This window comes from Alligator mississippiensis, chromosome 4 (assembly GCF_030867095.1).
Source record: "Alligator mississippiensis isolate rAllMis1 chromosome 4, rAllMis1, whole genome shotgun sequence".
Lineage (NCBI taxonomy): Eukaryota > Metazoa > Chordata > Crocodylia > Alligatoridae > Alligator > Alligator mississippiensis.
Genome location: NC_081827.1, coordinates 219846661 through 219864467, shown reverse-complemented (window position 1 = coordinate 219864467; position 17807 = coordinate 219846661). Strand labels below are relative to the sequence as shown.

General features: G+C 43.6%; 1 protein-coding gene across 4 annotated transcripts in view; it reads left to right on the top strand.

The window, feature by feature from the left end:
* SLC4A10 (solute carrier family 4 member 10) overlaps positions 1-17807 on the top strand; it is a 366853-nt gene that overhangs the window by 88963 nt on the left and 260083 nt on the right. The gene's annotated exons all lie outside the window — the stretch shown is intronic.

The following is a 17807-nucleotide window of genomic DNA, read 5'->3' as shown; positions in this document are numbered from 1 at the left end:
AAAAAAAGTTTGGCAGGTTACCTCTCATCTTTTAATTATTACCATTGATGACATGTTGATGCCCATGGAAAAGAAAGAGAATAAAAAGAAAAAAAAAAAGATTAAAAAAATTAAATATTAATTGTGTTTTTTCCATAATCTAATTCATGCTAATGTAATATGCTTTCCTTTTTTATTTTTAGGCATGATCAACCTTTTTGAAATGCTCTCACTATGTGAACTGTTAATGTACATACATAATATAAATGTAGAAATTATGACAAGCTATGTAAAGGAAAGGACCTGAGATACTATTTTGCATATATGAAGTCTAATGTGGCTGTGGCTATAGTAGCCTACTTTTATGTGCTGGTCACAAAATGAAATTGAAAATACCATAATCACTTTAGCTGTTCTCTTTCCAAAATGCATTCTGCATACAGTTTAAGGCAATTATAAATAAAATGATAGGAGATGCCAATTTTTCACAGTGATATTTTGCTCCATTTTAGCAGATTTCTAGCTTTTTTACAGAACATTTCCATGGCAACATATTAGCTTATATGTTTTAAAAGCTCAACTCAGGGTTGAAAGTAATGTTCAGTGTTTCTTGTCACCTGTTTTACCTTCCTCACACAACAATTTCATGCATAATTGGAGCCCAATTTGACATAGACAGTAGGTATTTCCTGACCCCAAAGCATAGTCTTAAATATTCAAGGATTAAAAATATGTTTCTATGTTTTCATCTAAAAATATAAACAGATGTAAAGCACAAGGGATTTTCATTATTCCCTTGATCTGGATTGTGTGCTTTGAGCTGTATTCCAGTATTCAGTATAGTTTAGTGGCAATTGGAAAGGTATGCTGGAGAACAGAGAAGAGTTATAAAACTCCAGCATGTGCAAGACACTGATTCAGTACAAGTGCCTGCCATTTCATTTTTAATTAAAAACATATTTTTAAACAATATTCTACTTACTGATACTGGCTATAATTTATAGTTTTCCCAGTCTACTTATCCAGCTTATGTTCTTAATAATAGGGAAAGATTGCCATACTCTTAAGCTTGATTAGTTTTGGAATGGTTTAACTATACTTTTCAGTTACATGACCTGTTTAATCTGTTAGAATTTATTTTCAGTATTTTAATGTATTAGTCACAATGAGTACATTCTGTTTCTTGGCATTATTATGAAATTCCTGAAAGTATTGGTTTCATGGTATTCTCATGCTGCAGTGTATTCATGACTTTCTCCATAAAACCAAACCATCCAACTGCTTTGTTTTTATGTATAACTTAAAACCAATATATATAGGTTTATATAATATACTAGATATAATTCTGAACCTATGTAATATATATATAATGTATTTAATACATATTAAAACCTGTGTGTGTGTATGTATATATAATTATACACATCTATCTATCTATCTATCTATCTATCTATCTATGTTTGAACATGATCCTGGAGCCTACTTTGCTTATGCAAAACTTTCTTAGACCTGAACAGGAGTTTTGCCTGTGTAAGAATTGTGCCTGCTATATAGTATGAGATCAGTACTGGATCCTCTTTAAAAAAAAAATCAATTTATTTTGCAAGGAATCTTACCATGTATTTTTACAATGCCTAATACAATGGAGACCTGACCTTGTTGGCCCTTATTTTCAGCATTACTCCCATAAATCCTAATACTCAAATATTAATAAATTTATGACAGGAATTTCAGGGAAGTAAATATTCAGTCAAATCTATGGGTAAAGTAAACTGGTATGTTGTAATTGCCTGATCTAGAATTTGTCCAGGATATTAGACTTGACACATCTCCTCTTTGAAAGTTTCCATGGATTGGGTTCCCTGGAAAGGTTGTATCTCAGTCACTAGAATCCCTGGGAGAGTTTAAAACAATGGTGTGATTGGCGGCAGAGACATTTTTGGAGATTATATTCCTCTGATCCCAATAGCCCCACTGTAGGGTTGCCCCCAGCCCAAATTTGTGGTTTGGGCAGGGGGTGGCTGTGTCTGGGATCCAGAGTTGCTCCCAGCCTTGATCTGGTTCCAGATCCAGGGCTATCAGCTGATTGTCTACTCCAGGAAAGCGCTAGGTCTTGTTGGCTGATTGTTGACCTCAGCCCTGAGAAAACCCTGGGTCTAGCAGTGTAACGCATGCAATTTAGGGAGCCATATAGATGACCCACACTGATGTTCCACACATTTTGTGGAATAACTTTGTGGCTGGTTTGCCACTTTATGATGTCATAAATTGACTTAATGTGTAGCACTGTTACTATTCATAGCCCAATTAACACCCTAATTGTACCATACCAGTGAACGCTTTGAAGTGGAAGGTTGGACAGACTTGTTGGGGATATTTTAGGCAGAGATGATCCTGCCTTGATCAGGGAGTTGTACTACTTGACCTCTTGTGTCAATCCTTCCACCCCTTTCTCCCCCATGATACTATAAGTCAGGGGTCAGCAACCCCTGGCACGTGTGCCGAGCATGGTACGCAAGGCCCAGCAAGGAGCAGCTGCTGCCAGCCACGGAGCCCAGGCTGCTCCCAGCCAGCAGTTGGGAGGCTGCAAATAGCTGCTCCGGGCTCCAGCATGTAGGCACTCCAGCACCTTCCAAGGTAGATGTTTTTTTCGGCACTCTGGCCAAGAAACGTTGCCTACCCCTGCTGTAAGTGCTGAGTTGTGCTTTGATCACTCCAAAATGGAATGAACTATTTTATGTGCTAGGAAGCTTCTTTATTTAGAAGTGTCAGAAGGTGGGCATATAGTTAGGAAGAGTATTTTTTTCTGGAACAACATAGAGATTTTCTGGGACAACGTAGCCAACATGAAATTTGGAAACTCAGTAAAGTGATTTGTAAAAATAAGCAAATGAATTTTTTCGCCTAAAAGGAGAAGTGGGCACCTTCTCTCTGATACACCAGTGTAACTTTGGAGTAGCTGAAGTCAACAGAGTTGGACTGAAGCAACTAAGAGTAAAATTGGGGATTTTTGGATTGAACAAATCCCAGAAGACAGAGGGATGTTTGATTCATGCCATGTCATTTTCTTTAGGGGAAAAGTTGAGTGGTCATAAAACAGGATGACTGCAGAACTATTCCTTCTTCTTCCAGATCTCCCTATGTTGAAATTTTGTCTTCCCTCTTCAGCCCCAACAAGGCTGGGGATTTCTTAACTCAAGTAAGCCAAGGAACTCAGTACAGGCTTAGTGCTCTTAATTGGTTCCTGAAAACCTGAGTGTTAAGCGAAACAAGAGTTAAGCAAAACTTAAAGTATTTGACAACCCAAGATAGCGACCGCAATTGTTTTTAATGACCCAAGATGGCAGCTACAAGCATTATAACGAAACTCACTGAGCTCAAAGTGAAATCGGGTATCAATTTCAAATGAGTGTTATAGCAAAATAGCGCTAAGTGAAACAGTAAGTGGCAGTTGCCTGTATCTAGACCACTTACCTTGACCTTCCTCCATATACTTCCTCCCCCTTACCTTGACCTTCCTTCCATACATTCTCAATCCACAGTTGCTGCAGCTTATTTCACAAAACTGCATTTTTTAACAGTCAGGCAGAGTCGAAGGGAAGTCCTAGCTTACTTATTTTGATAAACTGCTTCAAGGCTTACCTTGTGCCCAACTCAGCCCCTGGTCTTCCATCCAGTTGGATTTACTTTTTACATTCCCTACCCATCCATCATCAGTTCCTGCTAGGCCCGTGACCTTTATTGCTCCCTAACACCATTTTCTTTTCCTTACAAATTTGTAGACTGGGTGGATTGAATTTGCAGACTGGACTGTCTTCCACTTTCAGCTCGCTCCTTTCTTCAGAATCTCCAGTAGGTTCTAGTTCAGATTTCCCCCCACCTTGAAGTCTCCTGATCTGTATTACTAAATTTCCTTGTCTTTCTAAAGCCACTGATAGACATTCAGTTAAAGGAGCCATGGGATCTGATTCCCATGTGCATTGCAGGAGGCACAAGTGTGGGGTTGAGGGTCAGATCTCAATCATGCCCTGCTGCTGGTGCAAGCAATCCCAGGCTCTTCTTGCACTAGCAAGTATCAAGATGGGTGCCTGGTGCTCCTGAGCCATGGAAGCACATCAGAGGTGCACTCTGGTGGCTGGAGCCCCTGTCAACTTATTGGCACTAATGGGCTGGGGAGTGCATCAGAGCCTTGAAGGGCTCTGCGCTCCTCCATCTGGAGCACCAGTCAGCTCACAGGCACACTCAGTCATGGAAGTGCACCAGAGCAGAAGGGCTCTGATGTGCTCCTGCAGCTGTGAGCGCAGCTGCGAGTGCTGACTGGCACTGGCCACACATTCAATTTAAGGACATAGTGGGAACTTGATGATGTTACTGTGTTGCTTTATTTAGCCCTTGATGGAGGCATTGGTGAGGGTGATCTCTTGATTGCATTATGCAGCATATCAGTGACACTGAAGCATCAATGAGCTGAATAATTTTTGCAATGTATGTTCTCCAGCTGTCCACCTCCCATTTGTTAGAGTAGTCAATAAAGACTACTAAACATGTCCTAGGTCTCTGCTGAAGTTGATGCTGTTGTGACTGTGATGGGGACAAATCAGTCTGTTCATTTAGTACTGGCTTTTGACAGAACAGATGATGTCTTTCACTGACATCAGGTCCTCACTTGAAATGTAAGGGCCTGTGTCTTTATATTGAGAACTACCGGGCTTAAGAATTCCTGCACCATCTGTGCGTTAAAATATGGGATACCATGTGGGGGGAGAAGGAAGATGAAGGGAACAACACAGAGAGTAGCAGGGTCCAGTGAGTCATCACAAGACCCTAGCAGTGATGAGAGATTTACTCATGACTATCAGCTCAGGGACTGACAAGAATACACTGAAATCCTTCAGAGAAGACAAATGCTGGCACCAGTTAGAGAGCAACTAGTAGCTTGGAAGGAGGTCAGTGCTTCCTTGCTGAACAAAGGGAGAGCACTGGGAAACAACTTGCTGCTGAGCATCTGTTGCAGGTGTATTTAACTGATGGTATCCAGCCTTATCTGTTAAATAACTGTCTGTGGGGACTTAGAAGCCAGACTGTTGCCCTGCAGTAGGACAACGCCACTAGCTCTCATTTAAAAGACAGTATTTAGATACAGTTCCCATGAAATGGAATCAGATGCTCGAGTTAGGATTTGGTCAATGCACACTTCACAGAAATTTGAGCATACAGGAGGAGTTTTCAATTGCATATATAATGGTACAGTAAATTACTGTTAATACAGTTACATTTCTTCTATATTAGCTACATTTTTCACATTTGCTTATTTTTGTAACCACTGGATATTTCCCTAGCTTGTTTATATATTTATTAAGATTCCCTCCATGATGGTTGAAAAATAGGGGGAAAATCTTTTAACATTTCCCTTCCTCGCTTTTACTTTTTTCCAAATTTGAAATATTTCAAACAGCTCTAACTGTGAGTTTACATCTAAATGGTATCTAGTGTAAAAGACAGTCTGGGGTTCCCTGTTACTTTAAGATAACAGCAGCCCAGGCAGGGTGCAGCAGCTGCAGGTTGCTGGGGCAACAGACTAATGGAGCAACTAGTAGGCAGCTGCAAGCAGTCAGCTGGCCAGAGGTAGGCAGGGTCTTAGGAGTACATAAGCCCAAGGCTGGGGCTGGCAAGGGAGTCTCTCCCTGGCAGCTGCAGGTGAGGGAGCTCCTGCCCAGGAGAGCCACCTGGGGATGCTAGGCCGATTGCTTTGGTGCTTGTAGGAACAGTTAGGATCGGGGAACTCACAAGGAGCCCAAGATGGGAGGTATGCTGTATTAGTGAGTGAAGGTTTACACTCTTAAAGGAACTGAGGGATGTTATCCCTTTATGTTTCTGTTGTAACCCAGGAGATGAATGTTTATGTTGCGTTTACGCCAGCGGTTTGGGTTGGGCCTGTAAGGGGCTGTAGAGCAGATAGGGGCCAGGGGCCCAGCACCCACAGAGGGGCACAGTGAGATGGGGGCAAGGAGTTTGAAGCCCAGAAGGGATAGATTGAAGCTAATTCCTCGAAGCCAGGTCCAACACAGTGGGCCTAGGCTATAAGGCCTACCTGGATAAAAGGGGTGGAAACCAAGAAGGTTGAAGCCCCAACAGAGGGAACACCCTTACAGTAATAATTGTGAGGCATGGGGCGTGGTGTACGGGAGAATTTGGAGTTACACAATTAGCCTATAAGGCTTTGGGTTCCTTGCAGAGCATACTTGACCAGTGAGGCCCAGCAAGGGGCCTGAGGACCAGCGAGGCCCAGTAGAGTGCTGGGGAACCCTAGTGGTGGTGGTGGTGGTGGGGGTTCAGTCAGACTGGGGCCACACAAAGGCCCATGGGCAGCTTCCCTATTTATTATATTTCCATCAAGGCATGGCAGCTGAAATGGGAAGATGCACTAGGGGTGGAGTGGATGGAGCCACCAGGGTGCATCTTGGCCACCCCTGGGATCCCAACGTGTTACATAGCTGTCTACATTCCCTAAAGCAGGGCTGTCCGACTTACGGACAGCAGGGGGCTATGTACTGTGCAGGCCACATACTGCATGGGCCTCAGACCCCCAGGGTTCCCTCTACCATGCAAGAAGCCTGCTCCCCACCCCCCACCTTCCCCATGGCATGGGCAGTAGGAGCAGCCCAGCTCTTCCTCCCTGCTTACCATGTATGCAGCCACCAGAAGCCAGAGGAGGGGTGGGAGCCAGAAGACTGACTGCTGCCACAGTAGCAGGAACTGTGGGAAGGTGTGGCTGGGCAGAAGCCTAGGGGCTCATGCTAGGCCCTTGTGAGCTGTATGCAGCCTGTGGGCCACCAATTGGACAGCCCTGCCCTAAAGAATGACATGAAGTAGAACCTTTTGAATTAGATATGGATGAAGGTTAGAAATAATCCAGCCACAAGACTACATTTGGGATATTAAACTCTAGAACATATTTAATCTCTTCGCTATGCTTAATTTCTTCATCTAATCTGCTTGATACCAGGAGAAGTGTCAGACCTTCATTCTGCAAATTACTACATACAAGCAGACCCCTTCCCCTTTCTGAAGCTCTGCTGATGTCAGTGAAGCAATATGCAAAGTCAACAATCCCTCAACATGGTTCTGCTTACAGGATTGAGGCCCTTGAACAGCATTCCTCCTGTAAGAATGGCCTAATTGCATGAATCTATAATATGAAAATGTTGATTTCGGGGAAGTTCTTTTATGTCGTGTGCCTTTTTAATTACTTTGTATATGTCTGCATAAAATCTCCAGTAAATAGAATATAAATTAATAAACTTATTAGCATTAGGCTCCCAGGAAAGAAAGTGGTGAAGAGAACTAATGTGAGAATGTGTGGCTTTGTCTTCAAGCAGAGAAGACGCCAGTGCATATGCCAATTTGTTTAATTAGGGAATCAATGAGGAGAACAGGTTTTTAAAAATTCTGAAGTTTTACCCAGAACTCAAACCTCACTAACCTTATTCAAGCCTATTTAATGTTTTCTTTCAATGCAGTCAGCTGAATATTGTTTTACCCAATTATCTTTGCTGGGTGATGCTCTGTGAGATTTTTCTGAAGTTTCTCCAGAAATAAACAGATGATTTTTGGTATGTATGTTAGAAGCAAAGGGTGTACATTCCTATAGCTTACATGAATTTACCTTCCTTTTGGTTAATGTTCTTGTTTTTAGACATTTTTGGCTCAGTTCTTATTCCAAAATTTGTTTAGCTTTAAAATTGAGAGTTTAGCATTTACTTTACTTTATTTAGACCATGACCTTAGGATGCTATGTAGTTAGACTTGTTTGATAATAGATGCATTCACTTCAAACCCAATTACCAGATCTCAAAACAGCTATTTCCATAACTATTTTACTACAGAAATTTTCTAGTAAATACTCATGTTTATAATTTTTTGTCTTTGCATTTTGGACCTTCATTTTCAGGGATTACTACCACATGGTTAATTAGATCAATTGATAGCTGATCTGAATTTTCTTCCCAGAGGAGTGCTTTAATCCTACTATTTTTCATTAACAATAATGGAGTAATAACTTTTTTTCCAGTTTAATATATTAAATTTTGCTAGAGTCCTTGCTCTAAATGGAAAGTAAGCCCATAATATAAACTGCTATCTTTTAGGCCTTGATTCAGAAAAACAAATCTAGTGGTCCTTAGGGTGCCACCTTTAGACTTAGGACTTAGCCTTATGTCACTGCTCTGCCACAGCCTTCCTGTGTGACTTCGGGAGAGTCACTTATTTCCTTTGGGGTGCAGTTCCTCATCCTTGCCTGGGCCTAGTTATATTTCTGTACTTAGATGTTGGAAGGATTAATGCACTGTAGACCCTGAGGTCCTCAAATACTATGATTATGGGGTGCCATCCTTAGGTGCCTAAGATGTATTTCAGCAAAGCATTTTAGTATATGACAAAGTTACTTATATTAGGTTAAAGTCAATGCAAATGGTTTGCTGAATAGGGTTGGACTTAGGCACATATTTAAGTGGTTTGCTGGACTAGAGATTACATAGGGGTAGCAGTTTTCAACATTATTGGACTCGCAGTTCCTTGCTTCTTGCCTCTGTGTCTGCACCAGGTAAGTTTTCCCAGATCACAGGTCTTTTGAGGCATCTCCCTGGGGCCTTGGACTTTTCCTGCTGCCTTTCCATCCTGGGGCAGGGATCCCCACCCCTTCAGGCTTATTGCTCTGTGACAAAGTCCAAGGCTGAACCAATTAATTTTTTTCAGGTTAGTCTAAGCTGCATAGATTGAACTGATAAGCAAATGAACAAACATTCACTTTTGATTCCAGAAATGGTGCCACATGGCTGCAGTGGCTGAGGTCAGAAGCTGGGGAGTATTGGAGCATGCCTCTCTGCTCGGTTCGAGCAGACAGCTCGAGCCAAGGCTAGCCTACTGACCCTGTGAGGGGGGTGTTTGTGGGGATGGTGCTGGGATCCTGGGATACTGGGGGACTGTGAGTTAACGAATCTGGAGGGGATCTGGGACAGAAGTTGAATAAACTGATTTAACTTAAATCAATAAAGTCTGATACTATAGCCATCCAAATTTGTCTTAAACCAGTTGCAGCCATTTTGAAAGCAGTTTATGTGCACTGAATTTCTGTTGTGTTACAGATTTGAACCGGTTTCCAATCACTTCTACCAATTTATGTGTAATTTGTGTCCCTAGCCCTAGAGGCTATTTCCCAGTTTTTCATTCTTCAGGATTCTTGGATGAATCTAGTTTCTGATTATAATGCTATTTTTAATTAACTTCTTTTAGTGGCTCTAATTTCCTCCAGTATTTCTTCCACTTTATCAGAGAAGTGTTTCCTTCTGTGGCAACTGAGCCTTTAAGTCCTTTGCAAATGTTGAAGCAGAGAAATAATTTACAACTTTTATCACTGTCTACACCATTATCTGTAAATAAATTAACCTTGCAATCTCTTGCTGGGGTTTTGCTTCCCTTACTGTCCTTTCCTTATGCGTACAAAAATCTTGTCACTAATTCTGTCGTCTTCCTATCTTTGACTTCTTCTATTATATGTACTTATATGCAGGGGTCTACTTAAATTGTGGTTAGACTTACCAATATTTATGGGTTGGTTGTGGCATAAAGAGTAAATTCTTCAGTCATTTCACAGATGTGTGCTCCAGCAGCCCTGCCCCTTGGTGCTGATTGGCAGAGGCCTGGGCTGTGGGGATGAGAGGCAGTCACCATCTTGACTGCTGGTTGTCCTTCATGTAGTCCTGCCCCTCAGTGCTGATTGGTGGAGAGGCCTGGGGAGTGGGGAAGGAGGGACAAGAGGGCAGCAGCCATCTTTTCTGCTGTCCTCCATGCTGCCCCACCAGCTGGTGTCGTCCCCTCCTGGGTGGGCTGTAAGGCAGAACCACAGTGGCAGGAAGGACCACTGGCTCCCACTGGGGAGCCAACATTTTATTTTTAACTTTTCATTGTTGTTGATTTTTGCAGACAATCTTGGATTTTGTGGTTTCTGTGAAAGCCGCAAAACTGCAGTTTTAAGTAGACCTATGGTCTATTCTCTAATTGACTTGTACAAGCAACATTTTGCGGCACAGATTTAGAAGGAGAATAGACCTAGTAAAATTCATCTGACTTTTGTGAGGGGATCCAGTGCTGAATCCAATAAGGCCTTTACCTAGTCCCAGCAAGCTAAATTCAAACCCTGTTCCTGGCTTTTGGCTTCTAGGCTAGTGGTTCTCAACCTTTTCAGAGTCTGAGCACACGTCCACCAGTTTTTTGGATGTGGTAGCAACCCCAGTTGAGAACCATTGTTGGTGCTGTCGCAGCTTCCCTCAGTGCTTCACAACTGCATTTTGCTGTCTCCAGATAAAACTGCCCTGTGTTTTTTGCTGTACAACCAGCCTGGGAAAGGCTGTGGCACCTGCATCTTCTTCTACTACATTATGGTCCTGATCAGCCTAAAGCTAGCTGGAGCTGCTTCATGCTGTGTAGCTCTTCCCAGTTTGGCCCCTCCTGTGCTCCTCCTGGGAACAGAGGTGCACTGATGGAACTGTCCCATGTGCCTCTTTCCAAAAGGAGCCTGGGAGGGACAAAAAAAGGGCTACAGCCAAGCCGGCTCTGCCAGTTTTAGGCTGAGCAGAGTCCTAATGCAGCAGGAGGGTGCTCAGGGCAGTTTTACCCAGCTGCCACTGCCTCAGCAGCACCTGCATTGCAGCAACCTTGAGGAGGTCTTGCAGCAGTCAGGATGCCATAGCACCCTGGTTGAGAACCACTGTTCTAGGCCAGTGGCCAGCAACCTCTTACAAACCATGAGCCAGAACAAGCTGGCTCTGGTCTAATGCAGGCTGGATGATTTTCAGTGGTGCATCAGTGGCAGAGAGCTTTCCATCCTACACCCATGCTGTTGTCTGTTTTTTTGGTCCTCCATTCTTTGGCCTTAGTGTGGGCACAGCTTCCAGCCAGTGGCAGAGCTGTGTTGGGGCCAAAGTGTATCCACACTGCTATCACTCCTCCCCTTCTAGCTCCTCCCTCCCCCAACTAGCAGGAAGTTGCACTGGTGCCATAGCTGGAGGTGGGGAGGAGAAGGAGAGAAGCAGCTGTAGTGCAAATCGCCATTTGCAGATACCTGGCCCTGGAGCAGCTTCTTACTGCCTGGAAGCTGAACCTGCATTAGTGCTGGGGAGCAGAGAACTGGGAGAAGCAGCAGCGTGGGTGCAGGCAATGTCTCTTGCCACTGATGAGCTGCCAAAGCCACACAGCTTGCGCCAGACTGGATCTGGGAGGGATGGGAGAAATGGCGTGGGTGTAGCAGGAAACTTCCTGTCCCTGGCATAGCTCCTCACTGCCCAGTCATGGTGCATGCATGGGTGTGGGCACAGGCAAAGTCCTCTAGCTCCATGGGCTGGATCCAGTGGCTCCATGATCTAGATCCGGCATGTGGGCCATACGTTACTGATCTCTGCTCTAGGCAACGCACCCCAGAGTTGCTTACAATGGGGCACCATGGATCCAACTACATAGGACCTAGGACTAATACTATTTCAGGCAAGACTTTCTCAGCAGTCCTTATGAACGCTCTAGAATTCCATTGCAAATATGAACTTTTTGACTTACAGTTTCACTCTTCAGAGATGCAAGATATTATTACCTCATAAGACATGTGCATGGACACGTACAATGAACAGATTGTAAAACATCATTCCTCTTTACTTAAAAAAAAGATGTAGCAGTGGAGAGTAGGGATACTATGGAAAACAAACAAACAAACAAACAAAAATCTAGTTTTTGCTTATTTTCCTTCCTGACCTTGTGGAGTGGCCCAGTAGACAGAGCACGGAGCAACCTTTACTCTTGCTCTTTCTTCCTTTGGAAGTCTGTCTCAGTTCATGAAGGCAGGCTTCTCTCTGCTTCACCGGGCTTCTGGTACAGTTCCTCTCAGCTCGAGCCAGTGAAAATGGTTCTTCTAGTGTTTTCCGTAGGCCCTTGGGTTCCAGGGATGGGGCACTCACTCAGACCTCCATGCCTCTGGGGTTCTGTCCTCGAGTCATCATGCAGCAGAGGCTGGTGGGATGATAAATGGCTTCATCTTTATTAGGAACCAGGATTCAGCAACACGCACATTCCAGCTTGCAGGGAGAGCCACCCACCACCACCAAGCCGCACCCACACAGCATCAGGGGGAAAACTGGACTGTTCCACCGCAGGCCCCTCAAAGGTACATTCCATATGCCATAGTTCTAGGGAAGAGCAAGTCTTTACCCTTCTTTAATTTTCTGTCTTTTTGACAGGAGACCTCCTGATTGTTTCCTAATTGACCACAGACTCCTGGCACTTCGTTGCCAGACAGCCTTTCCTGGGTAGAAACTAGCCTTTTGCCTATCTGTTATTTGTCTTCTACTAGGAATTCCAGCCCATCGTGAAGATAGTAGACAACAGACTAGGCAAAAACACTGCACATTTGCAAAATGGAGTTTGGAGCCTTGCAAAGAATTCCTAAGTTACTCAAATTTTCATACCTTCAGTATGATCTCTCCTAATTTCCAAATTCCAGGTTCAGATTGAGATCTCTGCATCAGAACCTGCTCCTCATGTTTTGATTCTTCCTTGATCCAAAACCAGACGGGCTTTGTTCCTGGTTTTTCATTTAATAGCATGGGACTTTAGCCAGCTTCTCTGATCTCTTAAGACTACCACCATTTTGGAACCACCATCTTGCTAGAACACCTGAGGGATTTCAGTGCCACTCAATCCAGTACTCCCTAGTTAGCCATGAACTACAAATGTACCTACATTAGATCTGAATGATGCTGTGTCCCATTCTGGAAACATAAACACAACCCACTGGGAACATAAAAGCAACACTCCAAGCAAAAGCACACTCAGGAGAACATTCAAGTCCACAGTTGAATCACGCCTGTCCCTTAACTGAATCTGGTGCTCTGTAGCACTGCTAAATATCTGCCCCTCTGACTTTCTGTGCATGCAAATCAGTGATGTTAATCATACCTCTGCAGACTAAGGTGTAACAGGAAAAAGATGTACTTCTATTGGCAGCTTCTCTCTGAAATAAACTGAAATTCTGAAATTCACCATTTTGTTAGAGAAAATCTGAGACTTCTGTATAAGGCAATATAATTTAGCTTCACTTGGGAACCAAAAGCAATGTTAGCTTGCCCTGAATAACTTTAGTTCAAAATCCATCAGCTGATCTAGCTCAAAACTATATTTAGAGCCCATTCCTTTCAGCAATCTTGTTCTTTGAAATAGAGGGGGAGGGAGAGAAAGAAGTGCTTAAGTGGTTACGTAGAAGCAGCAGCATCATGAATGAGGCTTGCAAGGGCAAGAGAGGCAGAAGACTTAAAAATAACAGAGAAGACTACTTGGAAAAACTAACCTGAAGACATAGGAGAACCCTTAGAGCAGTCTCCTTCACCATAAAACAGAGTTGCAGAATAAAGCAATAAGTATAAACTGCTGTTTGTGGCCTGAAAACTACAAAGGATTTGCCCATTATTGTTATATTATCAACTGCTTCTAATATTGCATGCAATTTATACCAGCAGAAAATTGATTTTGTGGATATGGTTTATAGGTTTCATGGTAAAAATAAGCTATATCACTAAAAGGATTTTTATGCCTGTGTACCTGGCTCAATAGGGACACGTACACACATTAATTTGCCTGTGCACTTTGTAGCACTACAGAAATAAAGCATTAATTAAGCAATGAATAATGCATAATAATAAAGCATTATGAGGTATGGGTGTGTGAAACTTCAGTTGCTGATTCGATTCAGAGAGGATTTGGCCCAATTCGGAGGCCAAATCACTGAATCTGAATTGAATCGGGAGACAAAAAAACCCCTCTGAATTGATTCAGAGATTCGGTGATTTGGAAGGCAGTCTTGCAGGGGAACAGAAACTGAGAAGAGGGAAGGGGAGCAGGGGGAAAGACTGATATCTGTAGCTGGCCAGTGACTGTGATCTTTCCCCGAGTCCCCTTCCAATCACAGTGCTCTGGGGGAGGGACGTAGCAGCAGCATATAAGCCTCTGTCTGCAGCCTTTCTGTCCCCTTTGTGAGCTGTTTCTGCCTGAGCAAAAGGGGTGTGCGGCTGTCCCAGAAACAAGTGGATGCACAGAGATCTAACTGGCACTGGGCTATCCCCTGTTACAGGCTACCATCCCTGCTGTTTTCATCCCACTGTGCCTTAACACACATACACAAAATCACACATGTCATGAGTTTTGCTTTCAGAAGCTTGAGGAGCAGTTTCCCAGAAACCCCTGCACTTACCTCCTTAAAACCTGACAGACTTCATGGCCTCAGAAGGGGCTACCACCCCTTTTGTTTTCATCCAAATGTGCTGAAAAATGATAAAGTTATAGGTATTTCAGTGATTCCTCATTATAGTCTATGGCTGAATCACTGAATCTCTCTGAATCAGCGCCAAATCTCTGAGTCGAATCACTGTCCTTTGAACTGGCCAAATCTGAATTGAATACTTCCCTATTTGCACAGGCCTTTTATGAGGGTATGCACAAAGGCAGACCCCTGCCCCCCCTGCTTGGAGCCCTATATAAAATCACCATGAAGACATTCAGTGGCATGTTCTCCAGCCAAGGGTGATAGGGGGTTGCTCCTTTGCTCCTATCCCAAGGGGACCTTATTAGTAAACCTGATCACTGACAGCCTGCTCTCTCTCCCGATGGCCATGGTAAGGCTGTATTTGACAGCTGCTGCTGCTCCTGGTAGGGGGGAAGGGCTGGAGGGCAGGGGTAGGAGTTTCTTCCTGGCATGGAGAGGGCCTTTGATAGCTGCTGCTCTAGGACTCAGACTATGACTGGACCAGGATAAACATCCATCCTAAACAATACCTCTCCCCCAACCTCTGAGAATAGCAGGGGAAGAAGAGCTGTTTTCATCCCCCATGGAGGCTGTATTGGACAACTGCTACTATTCCCTCAGCTGTTTGGGCTGCCTCCATGGGGCAAGGGCAGTCCTCTTTTCCATCAGCATGGCAACAGCACCGGTCCCTTCCCCTGCAGTGGCAGAGAAACTGCTCCTCTGGGGAAAAAAACACTACTATTAGGGCCGCGCTTTGGTCCCTGATTCAATTCAGCAAAGAATCAGCCCAATTTGGTGGCCGAATCTCTGAATCAGAATCAAATCAGAGAACGCTTTAATCTCTCTGAATCAAATTGGAACCCTCGGAAAGATTCGGAGATTTGGACATAGACACGGCTTTAACTGTTTTTTTCTACATGTGTCTAGGTAGCAGGCGGCTTGTGAATGCTGCAATGCTGGGGTGCATGGAGTGTCCCACAGAGGCACAGGGGGGCTCCCCAGCATGCTCAGCAGCAGACCAGGAAGTGGGCCAGAAGCACAGGGGTGCCGCCAAGCATGTGGAGGGCCCCCCCCCCCACTTCCCATGCTCTTGTGGGATGCTTCATGCTCCCCAGCATTGCAGCAATCATGAGCCACGCCTGCTACCTCAAGATATGTAGAAAAAACTTTTAAAGCTGTGTCTATGTCCGAATCACTGATTCTCCAAATCGGCATCGAATCTTCAGATTCTGCCAAATCGAATCAGGAACAGTAATCTGAATCAACGAATCAAATCACTGTCCCTGATTCAGGCCAAATCCAAATCAAATAGGACCTGCTTTGCACACCCCTAACTAGTATCTTTGATTTCTTCATCTTCTGCTGCTCCCTCCAATTCTGAGACCTGGACACTTCTCCATTTGTGGCTAACTTTTCAGCTGCCCTCTGTTAGATGCCTTTGCCTCCAGTAGCTTAACTGGGGGGGGGGGGGAGGGGGGGAGGGATAAACAAGGCAGCAGCTCTGATCACCATCTTTGGTGCAGAAGGGATGCAAAACTAATATAGGGGATAAGTGCAGATAGTCAAAAGGCCTGAGGCTGAATCTATTCAACTCTGTAGGTTAGTCTAAATTGCGTAGATTTAACCGATAAGCAAGTGAAGAGACAGTCACTTGTAATTCTGGAAATGCATCCAGACCAGAAGCCAGAGGGCACTAAAACACACCTCCCTGCTCAGCTGGGCCAAGACTAGCCCTCCTACCCTGGAAGGTGCAAAGCATCCTAGGATGTTGGGGGACTGTGAATTAACTTGAATCTGGAGGGGATCTGGGACAGACGTTCAATAAACTGATTTAATCTAAATCAGTTAAGTCTGATAGTACATCCATGCAGGTTTATCTTAAACCTTAGGCCCTGTGAATTGTGCTTCCCCTCATATCTGGCTCCTCTCTTACTTCTCTGTTTGTCTCTCTCACAGTCCCTATGTTGAATTGGACTATTGTAGAGGTGCTGGGTACTCCCAGTCCCTTAGTAGCTGGTCACTGCTCATCTGCATTTGATCTGAGCCCTAAATCAACTTTTCCCTTCACCAAAATATTTCTCATAAACCTCTAGGCCTGTTGCTTCAGTCCTGGCTGAACCCCATCATCCACTTCCACAGTTCCTGCTGCCATGCTGCAGAGCATTTTTGGGCAGCTTCCATTCATTCATTCTAGGTCATCAACTTCAGTGCTTACAAACCCAGTTGTCTTTTCATTGCTTTTGCTTGTTACTTCAACTCTTCATCTATCCTGCCCTTTTCCCACTTATCCTGAAGGATATGAAAAACTTTTTATTGCTTTAAAATGACAAAGTGGATGGGGTAGTGCAATTGAATTCTCTGCCTCAACAGTGTAAACAGATCTTATCTGAAATGTAATGTGGCCAAAACTGAGCTCCTGATCATTTAATCTGTGCTTTCATATTCGGGGCATGTCTAAATCTTGATGCTGTTCCTTGCACAGTTCTAAGGTCTGACCTTTCCTCTCTGCCCACATTGCCAGAATTATCATGCAAGCTCTGATCACCCCATGGTTGGACTTTGCAATCACTTCTTCTGGCCACAAATACCTGCAGTATTTTCCCTGTCAAATCTACTAAAGATGCTCTTAGGGTCATCATTTTAGTTCATCATCCTGACTGTCACCCCACCTGCCCCCTCTCTTTCCCCTTCTTCCATACTATCAAATATAAACTCCTTGTCCTAAGTGTCAGTCCATTACAGATTAACCCCACCCATCTATCCCAGCTGTCCTAGCACAAATTATGATGTTTTGAGGTATGATGCTAGTTTTTCTCTTAATCTGCCATGGACTCTTGTGCTTTCTCCCATGACACTCCATAAAAATGGAGAAACTGTGGTCATTACAGCTAAATAGCTAAGAGTCCATACATATTTTTTACTGTCATGTCTTTCTTATTCCATGTCAGCCCCATCTTGGTATCAACCACATATTACTAGTATATTCTGTCTTTTAGACTTGGTCTTTAGAATAGTTGCTATCATTTATCATACATTCATGCAGCACTTAGAATAATGGGGCCTTTAGACCCTACTAAAATATACATGTTACTTAATAATACTGATACAAACAAAGCTGGTCCCAGCTCAGTACAAGTGGAGTCATAAGGCTTGATGAATACAAAACAGACTTATTAGAGGTGCCTGTTGTTGCTTTTTATTATTTACATTGTGATAGTGCTGAAGAGGAAGGTCAGGGACAGATTGTGCTAAGTATTGTACAAACCTATACTAAATGAGAGACCATGACCCAAACGGCTTACAATCTGGTGTTTGTTTGCTTTTAAATCATAAGGATTATTTTTTGTACATGTCAAGGAAAAAATACATCTCTTAACAAGGAAAAGGGCATTCACTTGTTGTCCTGGATGGGAAGAACATTCCACACCTCCTAGGAATTTTTTCTAATTTTTATATCTCTAAACTAGCCAATTGCCCATCAAGAATGATG